Here is a 15,198-nt window from a genome sequence, read left to right on the forward strand (position 1 = left end):
GCGGGGACCTTGATCATGTGAACTAGAGACAGAGAGCTTCTCAAGAATAGGGACAGCATCTTTACCAACTTTATATCCACTGGCTAGCACAGTGAGAGAACACTGTGGACACACTATAAATATAAATAATGAAAGAGATGATTTTCACTATTTAGGAAGCCTGCAGCCTCCTTGAGTCTCGCCTCAGTCACTTCAAATAGATGAGACCTTGAGTTACAAGAGATTAATTTCATTTGGCCATCAGGCAGGAGTGCTCACTTGGCAATTTTTAAATGCAAATCCAATTGTGGATTGCTCGCAAGGTAATTTTTGCCTTATTTTCTTCTTTTTCTGAAGGAATTGACTAGGATGCAATTCCAAAGGATAATGACCACAACCAGTTATATTAAAATGTCAGGTATAAACTAGAAGTAATTATCTGTCCTTCAAGAAAATCTTGATGTATGGAGCCCAAAGCCCATTACATCGTCCATTCATCAACATTTATTCAATACCCACTATGTACACAAGATTGTACTAAACGAATAGAAAGCTTCCAAAGGGAGGCAAAGACCAGCTTCTGCTCTAAGAAGGTACATAGAAAGTTGGCTAGAATAGATAGCTTGTGACAATGGAACAGATTATAGTTAAAGAAGGCACACTGAACTCATATGGTATAACTTTACCAAGTGTTTGAAAGAATGGGAAGATTTAGCCTGAAAAAAAATATTAGGGAGAAAAAGAGTAGTTATTCATTTAATAAATATTTATTAAGCAACAATTATGCACTGCACATTGTTACAGGCTCTCGGGGCACTGCTGTGGCCCTTGCATTCTATTACAGGAAGATGAAAAATAAATAAACAAAACTATTTCACATAGGTAAGAGTTATGCAGAAATAAAACAGGGTGATTCAATAAAAGTGATATATTGCTTTAAAGTGGTTTCTTTAGATAAGGTAGTCGGAATGGCTTCTCTCAACTGAGTCCTCCATGATAAGGGAAAACAGACATGACAGAGTTTGCAGGCTCAAGTGCAAAGTCCCTGAGAAACGAACGGGCTTAGTGTTCAAGGACAGAGAGAAGACCCGTGAGGGAGCGCGAATGACAGAAGAGAAGACTGACGGAGATGGTTTCCCACAATAGCCAGAACAGGTCAAGTTAGCAGGACACAGTAAGAAGTTGGCATTGTGGTTTTTGTTTTTGTTTTAAATAGTAATGGAACATCATGATTGAAGCAGGAAGTTTCTTATACTATTTAGATAAGAAAACGATAAATTTGTAAGGATTTGACAGGACAATGAAACACAGGTTTGGGTGCTCATTTGTGCGGAATCTAAGCAAAGTTTTGGCTTGGGTACTAAATTAGTAAAGAAGTGACAAGCTGTATAGTTTATAAGCTATATAGTCTCTGTCTCAATTATCCAACTTTGCCCTTATAGTGAGAAAACCATAAGCAATATGCAAATGAATGAATATATATGTGTTCCAATAAAACTTTGTTTAAAGTAAAATACAGGAAATGAACAGGATTTGGCCTGTGGGCCATAGCTTGCCAACCCCTGATCTAACATATAGTGCAAGGTGTAGGGAAGGTCTCTAGTGGGAGCCTTTGTGTGTACAGATGATGGTGAAAGCTTGAATTTATCCGAACCACTTTTTCATTGCTCTCAGACAGTGCTGTATTTTATAAGATTGACAACAGGAAAGAACAAGAGAAGATTAGATAGCCAATTTCAAGCTGAGGGTGAAGGTTGCGTTTTCTCTCCTGAGAATGCTCTCGTTGCATGTTACAGGCTGTGTACTGCGACTGCATTAGGAAAAAGTTTGAAACTGGGAGGTGGTACACTACTTAGATGCACTGCTCCTAGTTATGTGGCTTGGGCAAGTTACTTAGGTTCTTAAGTTCAAATTCTTCTATAAAGTGTGGATAATATTAACACATATCTTATTAGCTTCTTGTGATGATCAAGTGACATCATAAGTGAAAGACACAGAACATTCTCTAATAGAAAAAATGCTCTAAAGTCAGAATTAGACGTAGATACAACTGTACATTTAAGCATGTAAGGTCGTAAGTAGAGCTATTGATATATGAATAAACAGCAGGATGGGAATGAATACAGACATGGATGAATGGGGAAGTAGTGGGCTCCTGGATGTGTTCAAATGAAGGCAGAATACATATTATTTACAAAAGGAGCAAGTTGGAACAGGAAATGCTCTAAATTTCTGATTTTTTAAATTGAATTTGTTGGGTGACATTGATTAATAAAATTATATAGGTTTCAGGTGTACACTTCTACAGTACTTCATCTTTCTATTGTATTATGTGTTCACCATCTCAAGTCAAGTCTCCTTCCATCACCATTTATGCCCCCTTTCCCTCTGGTAATCACCATACTGTTGTGTGTCTATGAGTTTTGGGGGTTTTCTTTGCTTAATCTCTTCACCTTTTTCACCTAGTACCCCAACCCTCCTCCCCTCAGACAGCTGTCAGTCTGTTCTCTGTATCTATGAGTCTGTTTCTATTTTGTTTGTTAGTTTATTTTGTTCATTAGATTCCACATATGAGTGAAATCATACGGTACTGTCTTTCTCTGACTGGCTTATTTCACTTAGCATAATACTCTCGAGGTCCATCCATGCTGTCTCAAAGGGTAAAGAAAGAGCTAGGATGTTTAGGCACTGCTTAATATTTTCAATTAAGGTTTCCTGTCAGAGCTAGGTTGAATATTTTGCAATTTAAGAAGGCAGCATGCGAGAGTGGAAGAATCTTGGACTTGGGCATCAAAAAGGCATGAGTCTGAAATTTCAGCTCTTCTATTTTACCATTTGGTTGACATTAGGCTTGTTGACTCCTCCGTTTTACCTCTCTCACTTACTCAAGAGGACCATAATCCCTACAAGAATTAAATTAGGGTATAAATAGCAACTGGCACATAGCAGGTAATGTTACTCCCTTCCTAGCATTTTATTTTTGTTCTGAATAACCCCTACATATTCCGTGTGCCACCCCAAATGAGGTTCCCGCCTTAAGTTTTTCCCTCACACCTCCCATTTTACTCCTTAGGAGCAAAATTAAGTTTCGTTCAAGTGCTCACTGACATTACACTGCCATCTGAACTATCCGACATGACGTACAAAGAACTTTAACGTGTAGACATGCTAATCAGAAGGGAAATGTCACATCTGCATACATTTCAAGTGACCCAACAATATTTACCTTGGAGCTAAGTCTCCTATTTTTCTGACAATTGCCTCGCTGAGGAAGTGACTCACTGACTCCGCACACCAAGCCCTAGTCGGCAGGAGAACTTGACCTCACACTCGTTTGAAAGCATCAAAAAGATGAATGTCACTGCCTTGCAGTTAGTAACAAACCTAATTTGATTTGACAAACGATGTTGATTTTGAAGGGGTCACTAACCATTAGCACTGCTGAGGACAAAGAGTGCCTTTGAGGTGGATAAAAATGGAATGTTTAAACAGTTTGTTATGCAAATTTGCTTTCTACCCGTCAGGGGAGGGTAAAGGATAGAGGCAGAGAGCCGGTGAGGCCATGCCCAGGATGGATGGCCGCCTGGCACAGTCCTTAGCTACTGCACGGGAAAGGTGTTGGGGGCCCAGGCCGCAGAGCCGAGGCTCACTGGCCCAGGTGCAGGGTCAGGGCGCCGAGCTCTGCTCCACTCTGCGTCTCGCCTGCCTCGTTCTGCACGGCCATCCAAGGCGGGCGTGCAAATCAAGCTGCAGCCAGAATGCCAGCTCCCACCCTGGCCACCAAGCCTCCAGAGGCAGAGCCGAGAAAAACGGATCCTTCGGGAGGCGACACTGACATCCTCGAGGAAGCAGCGTCTCCCAGCGCCGGTGCCTCCTCCCGGCCCCTGGGCTCGGAGCAAAGCCTTCGTCTCCATAACCGCTCGCTCTCCATTTTAGCTAAAGGCTTTATTATTTTTTGTTGCTGTTGGTTCTGTTTTTATTCAAAATTCCTTAAGGAAGGCTATGTCCTCTATTACGCCCTAGTGACTGCAACATGGTGCTGGTTCCCTGGGAAATGTCCTTGTCTCTCTGGCGGCGCCGCAGCCGTGTCCCTGTGCTGTCCCTGTGCTGTCCGCCCCCTGAGAGCCAGGCCCAACCCTTCTCCTCGGGTTTCTCAGACCCCCCGCGGAAACGGAAGGCTCTGCCCCCTGCTTCTCTCTCCCGGCCAAAGCCTGATCCTAAGGGGGCAGCAGGACCGAGGCCACAATATCCCCTTGTTATTTCATCGCATCCTCGTATCTGCAGAAATGCGTACGTACAGGTGTTAATCTCACTCACAATATTGTGTTTCCTGCACTCGGTTTATGGTATCGGGCTGGTCGTGAACGGTTTTGTGAGCCATGGTGAGAACATTTGGCGCTACCCGGAGTGAGCCTGGAAACCACTGGAGAGTTCCGAGCAGTTTCTTATTTTACAACATTTGGACAACAATATACCCTCAGAGGGCCATCGTGAAATAATGCATGTAAAGCACATAGCACAAGGGCTGTTACATAACCGGGACGTAATAAATGTTACCTACTGCCTTCATGAACATTCAATTCATAGCCTCCTCACCATGGCCCTTTCATCATATTTGACTTCATTACCCTGTTTTTGGTGTAAGGGAGGGTACATAATAAATCGAAAGGATGCCCTTGCTCTTGAAAGACTGATATATACTTATGAATAGTTTAACAAATACCCAACAGTTCCAGACTACACATGCTTTTAGCCACTGAACCAAAGCCAGATTCCTTCTTTTTAATATTTCCATGGCGGGAGCTAAAAGAACATCTTGTGACTAACGGAAAGCTAAAGCTGGGTATGATTGGCCTTTGCCCATTGACTCAATCCAAATGTATATGGAATACCTCTATAAAGCACTGTGCTTTGAACCTAAAAGTCCTGGCTCGAATGTCAGCTCTGCCATCTATTTAATGTGTCACTGTGTGCTTGTCACTTGATTTCTCCACGACTATTTCCTCATCTTCAAAATGGGACTACTTTAGAAGGGACTTTGTTGTAGGGATTAAAAAGATGAGATAAAAGAATAGAGTGTATTTTTGGTGGGAGAGAGCATAAAATAATAATAATAATATAAAAATGTGTCCATTAGGTAGGCATATATTATCTTCTTAAATGAACTAATCGATAATTAAAAATGGTTTGGTTCAAAGTTCTACCACTGTGGACATTTTAACTGCAACCATTGAACACCTATTAGTAAAAGCACTCTGCTAATCCCTGAAAAAGATATAAACCTGAATACTGTCCGGCTTGGGTAGGGCCCGTTAGGGCATTGCCACCACCCAGCAAAGCATGCTGGGAAACACACAAAAGGGAAACCCCAGGTTATAACTTGGGTTCAGGGAATAGCTACCAAACTACCCCACTCCAAAGGCCAAGATCTTGTTTCCTTTCCTTATGACTAGCTCTTACAATAATTCTGTAAAGCAAATATTATCATCTCTATATTCAGATGAGGAGTGGCAGTGAAGCGAAGACGCTTACCCAGTGCTTTCCAGTTGGTAAATGGTAGGGATGAGTTTTCATTTTATTAAATTTTGGCAAATATTTGTACAGTACCTACTCTGAGTCAGATACTTTCATAGGTGATGAAGTTATATAACAGTGGGTAAAAGGGTCCTGACCTCTTGGAGCTTACACTCAAGGTCTGAACCCAGAACTGACCTGCTTCAAAACCTCAATCTTTTCACCAAACCCAGTGCTTTACTGCATTGGTGCTGTGTGGGAAGATGAACCTGACCCAAATTCCATGAGTTATGATGTTCCCGTTATGCCATTTTCATTCCCTTTATGATTTAATCAAAACACTTGCTGAAATTAAAATATAGCTTAGTCATGCATATGATCTTTTTCTCCAAAACATTTTTTTCATAGAGCTGTCAGTTTTGCAAACTGGCCTGATTTAAACAGATATTTTATCTAGAAATAAATTGAATTAACAATTTAAAATGCAGAACAGAAAAGCCTGCCAGTGTGCTAATAGCTCCATTTCCCTGATTAAGAGGGCTTTCTCCAAGATGGCATAAGGAACAGAGCCCTCTTTGCCCTAAAACTCATTTGGACAATGGTCTTGAAAAAAAAAAAAAAAATAGATTCTAGAAGAACACTGTCTTGTCCCAGGAATAGGCATCCACCCCAGTCCTGCTGCTATACTAATCTTTAAAAATTTGGTCATGAGCTTTTGTGGTTTTCTATGCTTATAGACTAAAAATTCCAACCCCCTAAGGCTGTCATTCAAAGTCACAATCTTTTCTCTAACTTCTTTAGTCTTATCCCGCCCCCTGCCACTTCCTTAAGTCCTAAGATGCTGCAAATCAGAGTTTGAGGCTCCACTTTGCTACCTAGTAGAGATGTCACCTTAGCCAAGTCACTCCACCTCTCAGTTTCTATTTCATCTTTATGCTTCAAAAGGAGATACTGAAATTTGTCCACTCCTCTTAGGTATAGAGGCTCCGGTGAGGCAAAATATTTTGTAAACTTTAAAGCACAATGCACAACCCACCTTGCAATATCTCTGCTTCCCCCATAATGATGGACTCTTCTTCCTGTACTCCACTATTCACATTTCTCTTAGAAGTCATCTCTCCCTTCCCACAACATCCCTCCCTCCTCCCTGTCTATCTAAATAAGAGTTTACCCTTCATCAGAAGCCCAATCTTCTAAAAAAGTCAGTTGTTTTAACTGTTCTAGCCCTCAAGAATCTCCACTGACCTGTTTTCTTTTTTAAACCTGGCACATAGATTTTGTTTTCTTAATACTGTCATTCTTCAGTGTCTCACCAATTAACTTGTAAACCGCAATGAGGGAGAGATTGAATTTTACATTAATTAATATTAGTGCATAACACTGTAATTCAGACTCAGCTAACATTTATTGAATGCCTGCTATGATATGCTTGCTCTGTGTCAAGGGCAATCATAGATGCTTTCCTGTTTGCTGTCTCGCTTACTCCCCATAAGATTAATATTACAATTATCCACGTTTTAACATACAAAGATGGAGATTCAGAGGAGTTAACTCTTCATTGTTTCACATCTCATGGTTAGTAAGTGGCAGAGCTGAAAACTGATTGCAGGACAGATTTCAAAGCCCATGTTCTTTCCACCAAATTATGTCTTCTCCTTTATTAAGTGTCGGCTGATGCCCATCCTGATTGTGATGATGGTAGGTAACTGGGACATCAAATGGGGTCTCTAGTAGCTCAGAGCACTAACCATCTGGACTTGATTATAATTGGCCATACGGATTCATATCTGAATATTCATTCTATAAGTGGATGTTTCTCTGGCTTTTATTTTTTACATAGGTTAAGCACATAAAAAGCAAAGGAAATGATACAGATAAAATATATAATTCAAAACTTCAATGCCCTTCGTACTATCATTATAATTTTAGTTATTTTTACTTGTGCCCTAGTTTCTGCCTATGAAAAATGAGAACACCATTACCAACTTTACAGGGTAGAGCAAGGATCAACTGAGATATGTAAACCGAAACCTGCCTAAGCAGTTGTTATAATAAAGGTGGAAAATACGCAGGAATCATTCCAGGAATTTAGTGCTTGTGCCAACATCAGGTGAATATTCTCTTTATAAAATCCCTGAAAAAAGAATAATCTGGGCAGTCTAAGAGGACAGAGAAATCAGTATGGAGATAAAAATGGTTAAAACTACTTATGAAAAGGCAAACTCTTCATAGAAATCTGTTACTAGAGGATGTCTAGCACAGAACTGTTGAGAAATCGATTTCTGTTGTTTAAGTCACATAGACTGTTGCATTGTGTTATTGCAGCCCGAGCTAACTGAGACACCCTGCTTCTCCTGCCCCGTTCTGCCAAAAGCATACACACAATGTGTACTTGGTAGTATTAAATATGTAAGTAAAGTTCACAGTAAACCATTCAGAAACGGTCCCTTTTGCGTCCTATAAACCTATGTTGAGCTTTCCCATGCTGTCTGCAACAGCCAACACGTCTTAGGCAAAGGTGCAGACAAGAGTTTCTTTCACCTTCCTTTGTAGAGGTTTAGATAAAACCTCTTGATTGGCAGGGGAAGGTTATTGAAGGTGACAAAATCAGAATTTTGGTATAGGAAAGCTAAGAATAATCTGGACAATCTAAGAAGACAGAGAAATCTGTATGGAGCAGGTGTGGGATTAAACAAAGGAGGGGGAAACCATGTAGAACTCTAACAGAAAAGGTGGCCTGAGAGTCAAACAAACAGGGAGGAACAGTGTGGGTAGAGCCTTAACATTTGTAAATTTAACGCCACCATTTTTTACCTATTTATAGGAGAACTGCAAGGTCCATAGTACAAAGAAATGTTCTCATTTTGTTAGGGTATAGACATGAATTATGTGCTCTGTAGGACAGATTGTGGAAATGAGTCCCTCAGTCTAGCGACTGAGCCTAGCTGAACACTCAGCACCCCCTCAACACAAGGTGCTCCACTTCTCCACGCGTGGGAAGAGGTCAACAGCCACTTGAGTAAATGGTTGATCAGATTCAAATTTAAAGGTTGGGAGCACATTTGAATCTACTACCCAGTGTAGCCTGAGCAGGTAATTTTTGTGGAATGTTATAAATGAAGCAGGAATATTAGAGACCCATCTTCATATTTGTTGATTTATCTATTTTCATCCACTAACTTTCAGTCTTTCATGTCTATGTGTTTTAGATATGGCTCTTGTGAACAATATTTATCTTGAGTTTGTTTAGTAAAACTATCCTCATAATCTCTATCTCTCAAATGGAGAGTTGAGTTCATTTACCTTTACCATAGCAATGATTTATCTGAATTTATTGCTACAAGATTATCTTGTACTTTCTCTTTGACCTGGCTTTTCTACGCTTTTTTTTTTCTTTCTTTCTTTCTTATCTACTTTTAATTGATTATTTTCTCATTTAATTTTTTTCTCTCTACTCTTTATCATATTTCTATTATTTTAGCAGTTTTCCATGAACTGAGATAAAGAAAGGCCTAATGAGATTTGATAGTATAAATAAGAGATGAATGATGTTAACCTATTTCCCTTCAGCATTACTCCCATTAAAAGTGCTGCTTGGATACTCACACAAGATGGTAATATATATGTTACCATCTTGTGTGAGTATACCAAGATGAGTATACAGGAAGCTATGACACACATATACATATATATATGTGTCATAGCTTCCTGTTGTTTCTCTAGGGAATTCCTAAAGGCTTACCTTCTATGTCTGTGAACTTAACTTATGACTTCCCCTCGTTTCTTCTCCCCACACTAGCTAATTCTGTTTGATGTCCCTTAAGCAGTGACCCTTTTTCCTTTGGGATAGAACTTCCTTGTCTATTTTCTTGGATAGCTGCGTAGCATTACCAAGTGGTACCACACCGTTCCTAAACCATACTGATTATCTAAAATTCTGCCTTGTCAGATTTGTCCCACATCCAGCCACAGCTAAATCAGAATAAGAATTTGAAAACCTAAGAGAAAAATTCCAGTGATTTCTGCTGTCTTCTTTATTTAGCTCAATCCTGTTCAACATATTCCCTGAATGACTTGAATAATTACATAGTAACATACTTGTCAAATTTGCAGGTGACAAACAGCTTGGAGAAATAGCTACTATTTTAGATGATAGACTCAAGAGCCCAAAATAACTCAAGCAATTTAATGAGTAGGCCAAAATAAATAATAGGAATAATGTGGCAATTCATAGGGCTACTTAAACCAGTATCTGACACATAGTAGGCACTCAACAAATGTCTATGAGATTAATAAATGAATACGTCAATAAATACAGATTCTTATACTATGTTCTAAAAATCAACTCCACACATTCAGAATAAGAGATGACCTGGAATAGAGTAATTTTGGGGAAAATATACCTATAGGTTTATTGGACAACAAGTGTCTGTGAGAAAATGGGTCCACTGCTGGTGAGAGCACATCTATAGCTATTATGTTGATTTGTTGAATTCACACTTTTCAACTGATGTTGACAAATTTGAGTGGTACCTCAGAAAAGTAATGGTGATACTGAAATGTTATATATTAATTTATTCATTAAGTAATCTTGAGTGCCTACTCTGTGAAAAGAATTGGGCCAGTCATTAAGGATATAGGATGTTTACATATGGAATGGTTGAAAAACTGAATATATTAATTATTATTTTGCTATTATTAACTAATATTTTAAGTGTTATGACTTTATGTTTAATAATATATTGAATAATATGACAGTATATAATTATTATTATAATGAACATAATAATATACTATAACAATATAATCTTTTGTCATATTATTAATATGGCAGTATTTCATTTGACTCCATGTTATTAATAGTAGTAGCATTACATACATAATAAATCCTTTTTTATATGATAATCTTTCATATATTAGAATTCCATTGGAAGCTAGAATGTTATTTCCATGAGAGCAAGGATCCATCACCTCCACACATAATTTCCAGTTGAGTAAAAACTTTAAAATATTTTTAAAATAATCTAAATACAGAATTCTTCTAAAAGTTTTCAATTTTCCTCAGTCTTTATAATTCAGTTCTTTAGTATGCACCTCTATTGAGTTTTTCTAAAGCCTTAAGCCTACTTTTGTTGAAACAAAAACTGTACTTTCCTAGTAATATTTTACTAGCTTACATAATATTTACTCAAATTATGTATCTATAGTATGAACTATAATTGACATAAGTGATTTGATAATTCGCACAGTGACTGCAGGCATACAACTCGCTGATTGGAGCAGAGGTGCATGAAAGTACTAGAGGATGGCCTCCCAGCCAGGAACATACCGTAGCCATCAACCAGAATGTTTTATAGAGGGGATAAGGAGCAGTATTTAACCTAGAAAGTTGGTTAATTTTGTCAATTGATTAAGTAGATGCTGGTTAAGATAATACTAACTAAACACTAAACCAACTTTCATATAGTTTCCAGAGATTTCTCTCTAGAAAACTCACCCAAACATTCCAGTCTCCTCCTTAAAATACTTTAATGGCCCCAATATAAAGCCAAACTCCATGGACAGAATGATATTTGAAAGATGAAATTTAACTTATCCAAGAATGATTCCCTCTAGGTTATTTATTATTGAATTCTGGATAGTTTATGTGAAAAAAAAATTACTTACAGAAATAATTATGGTATAGGTGATGTTTTAAAAAACAAAATCCTTCTCCAAAGAGGATTTAGATTTGACTCTGGGGTGCTAGCAACAAAACTTTACCTTGGGCCATTTACAGTGAGTGAGTGGAGAGACTGACTATTTCTGGCTTACTGTCCCATCTTGAATGGAGACCTTTGGGTTCCCAATTCAAAGCATGAGGGATTACTGGGGCTCCCCACCCACAATAGGCCTTGAATCTCACTTTTCAACCTCTCAACTGCTTCTGCCTGAACTGGCAGATATTCTTGGATGACAAGGAGCTCTACCTGTTAGACTCACTCCTGAGTTTTCTTCTCCCAAATCAGACCCTGTGATTCTCCACTGCATTGATAGTGCTCCAGTTGCTGCAAGCAGGTTAATATTTTATCCAGTAGAGTGTTGATCTGCATCACTTATTCCTGTATTAGTGAATTCATCCCTCCCTAAAGTCTTGGTAAATAAAGAAGAATGAGCCCCAGAGCTGAGGCCAAAGGACAAAGTGCTCTATCGGCTTCTAACACTTACTAGGTGTGTTACCTTGGGCAACTCTCTCAAAGACTCAGTTTCCTATAAATAAATATAGAAGTCTTCTGTCCCTGCATTAATGGGTTTATGTGTAAGTCACTGAAGCATTGATAGAAGAGCACTGTAAACTTTTAAGTACTATAATTTCATTAATATTTGCTCCTAGACAAATGTGTGCAAATGTATGTGGCTGTGCACTTTTATTAACTGTTATCTAAGAATGGGGAACGGAAATTGGTTATGAGAGAGTGTACAGATTAATTTATCATTTTTCAATGTCAATTTTTTCACTGTATTAAGATTAATTTATTTGATTGACATTTATTGTATATTTGCTCTGTTCTGGCCCTGGTTCTAAGCCCTGTTGCTTCAGCAATGACATAGCACGTTGCTTGGATCTGACAAACTTCTAAAGGGATTTATGAAGGTCTCTTACTTTTCTGTCATGCTATCTCCTGCCCTTCTTAGCTCCTTGTTATAATTTAATTTCAGGGTATTCATTATAATTTCACTTCTCTTTTTATTTTATATTATTTCTACTACTACACTGCAATACCATAAGAGTCGCTACCATGGCCACATTATAATCTGTAAATTATTATTAAAGACATGAAAGGAATGGATGAATAATTAGTTATATGGAGGTTAGGGAATCTGACAGGGCGTGCAGCAGATAAAACTAACTCACTGAGGCCTTACAGTTCAAACAGTGAGGAACCTTGGGAAACTGAGATAGTAGCATAAACAAAGGCAAGAAGATGCAGATGTTCAGCCCTGGATAGAAGAACAGAAGTAACTCCGTTTGGCCAGAGCACAGCATAGTGCTGCAGGTCGCTAACTCGGAGAAGGGCAAATAGAAGCACCTAGGTTCTTCCCATAACAAATTTGCTCCGCAGCCTGGGAGGCTGCTTCACATCCTCCTGACTTTGGAAGATCCTGTTTAAGGGAAGCACAATGGCACTGATGGGAATCAACCCTCTGGGCAGAGTTCCATCTCCTAACCAAACCTGGGGGCAGGGGAACTGCAGCAGTGCATTATAATGATTGCCACTCTCTTCTTTTTAATTGAATTTATTGGGGTGACATTGGTTAATAAAATTATAAAGGTTTTAGGGTTACGCTTCTACAATACATCATCTGTATGTTGTATTGTGTGTTCACCACCCCAAGTCAAGTCTCCTTCCATCACCATTTATCCCCTTTACCTCCTTCTACCTCCCCTATCCCCCTTCCCCTCTGGTAATCACTGTGCTGTTATCTGTGTGTATGTGTTTTCTTTTTGTTTTGTTTTGTTTTTTGCTTAATCCCTTCACTGTTTTCACCCAGCCCTCCAACCCCTGCCCCTTACAGCTGTCAGTCTGTTCTCTGTATCTATGAGTCTGATTGCGACTCGTGAAATTCTCAAGGATATTTCAGGATCGTCAGTGCTAACGTGAATGTTGATCGTCACGATCTTAAATGGTGTCACAGGGAGAGGACCCACAGGAAGAGCTGGAGCATGTGAATAGAAATCAGCGACTCCTCTGCTTGGCTGAACCTCCCATTGCAGGATCTCAGAGGGTGGCAGGGTATTTGCTTGCTCACCCAGTAAATGTTTACTGAACACTTACAAGGTGCCGAAGTGCTGCCTAAACTAGACTCTAGGGATACAAGTTTGAGGAAGTGGCCAATGCTGCCTAGAAGTTCACAATAGTTGGGGAGAATGGTAAGAACTAGGAATTTAAATAAAGTATGATACGTGCTCTGTTACTAGCAGAACAAAATGTGAGTCCGGAGCAGTGGTCTCTAAATGTGGCAGCAGATTCAGGAAAGGTTTCTAGAAGACTCACGTTAGACATGTAAGCATAAGTCCAAACTAGCATAGCTGGAGGGAAATGTATTGGTCACAACTTTTAGGTGCAAGAAGCAAAAGCTGATGCCACAGAATGTAGTTTACTATGATTGCTATTATTATTACTATTATTAACAACAATAGTAATAAGAGCTAACATTTTTGAGCAGGTACCATGTGCCAGGCATTGGTTCAGTCCCATTGCATGTATGGTTAATCCTTCCAAGCACTTTTTGAAGTAGGCACTATTATTAACCCCAATTTTACAAACAAAGAAGCTAATGTAAAGGAAAGTTGTGTAGTCTGCATAAAATTACACAACTTTTAACTGAAATAGAGAGGATTTGGACTCCGGTTCTCTGACCTTGAAGCTCCTGTTGTTGCTGTCCTTGTTGGAAATTAGAGGCCATGCCTGTTCCTTCCCTCCTGTGTCATGAGTTCATAGGCCAAATTTTTACTGGCAGAGCCTGAATGATATGCCTATATCTTAGCTACAAAGGGGTTCATGATATAGTTTATAAGAAATTATCTCCTACACAGTAAGGCCCACTGGCCCACACCATGTCTTAAAATAGAGGTTTCCCTACACTTAGAAAAGGGTCCTGATGATCGAAAAACAAAAAAAGTGATAAATATCATTGATGGGATGAAAAAATATTACAGGAACAGGAAGACATCTGCAAAGGCATAGAAGCAATAGAGAACACAGGTTCAAGAAACTGCAGATAATTGTTAGAACTAGCACAGAGAATATGTTTGGGGAGCATACAAATACAGCATGTTCAGATTTTGAAGGCATCCTACACCACCATGAAGGCATTGGATTTCATCTCCAGGGCAATGGAGTAAGGAGTTTTAAGCAAAGGAACAATGCAATCATATTTGCAATTAGGAAGATTCCACTGGATGCAGAGAATGAAGGCAAGAACACTATCACCATCCAGAGCATGACCATAAAATTAATCGTATTTAATGGGGACCAGGAAACAGGCATTTATAGTCCCCACACTTCAAGTAAACAGAGGGCAAGAGAACAGATTGAATGAAGAAAAATAAATTATTTGCTGAATAGTTTCATCAACCAATGACCTAGACCTTTCAAATACATTATCTCATTTACTATTTATAAAGGAGTAGTTCAGTCATCCTCATTTATTTTTATGGGAAACAGGTTCATTGAGATTAAATCAGTTGTCCAGGATCTCAGTGGTAGGAAACCAAAGAACTCTGATGCCAACCCAGTGCTGTCAGGCCTAAAAGCATGGCCTCTATCCAATTTTCTTAACCTCTGCCATACCCCACATCTAAAAGATTCTTGCCCATCTGCTACGAACTAGAATGGTGATTAAAAACAGGACTTTGGAGGCAGACACGCCTAGGTTTGAAGACTGGCTATACCACTAACTAGCCAAATGAGCTGACACAATTCCTTTAATTTCTCTGAGTCTTAGTTTTTCTCTTCTCTAAAACAGGGATCCTAACAGCATCTATGTCAACGTTTGTAGTAAGAATTCAATGAAACAGAGTAGCACAGTGCCTGGTACACAAACTTTCATATCTCTAATACTTGATATATTAACTGGAGCAAAATAAAGAATCAGTGAATAAAACAAAAGCCTAGGTTTTTTTAAAAACTGAGGCTAAGGCTACTTTACTTTGGCTTGTTT

The sequence above is a fragment of the Miniopterus schreibersii genome (assembly GCF_964146895.1).
Source record: "Miniopterus schreibersii genome assembly, chromosome: 8".
Taxonomy (NCBI): Eukaryota; Metazoa; Chordata; class Mammalia; order Chiroptera; family Miniopteridae; genus Miniopterus; species Miniopterus schreibersii.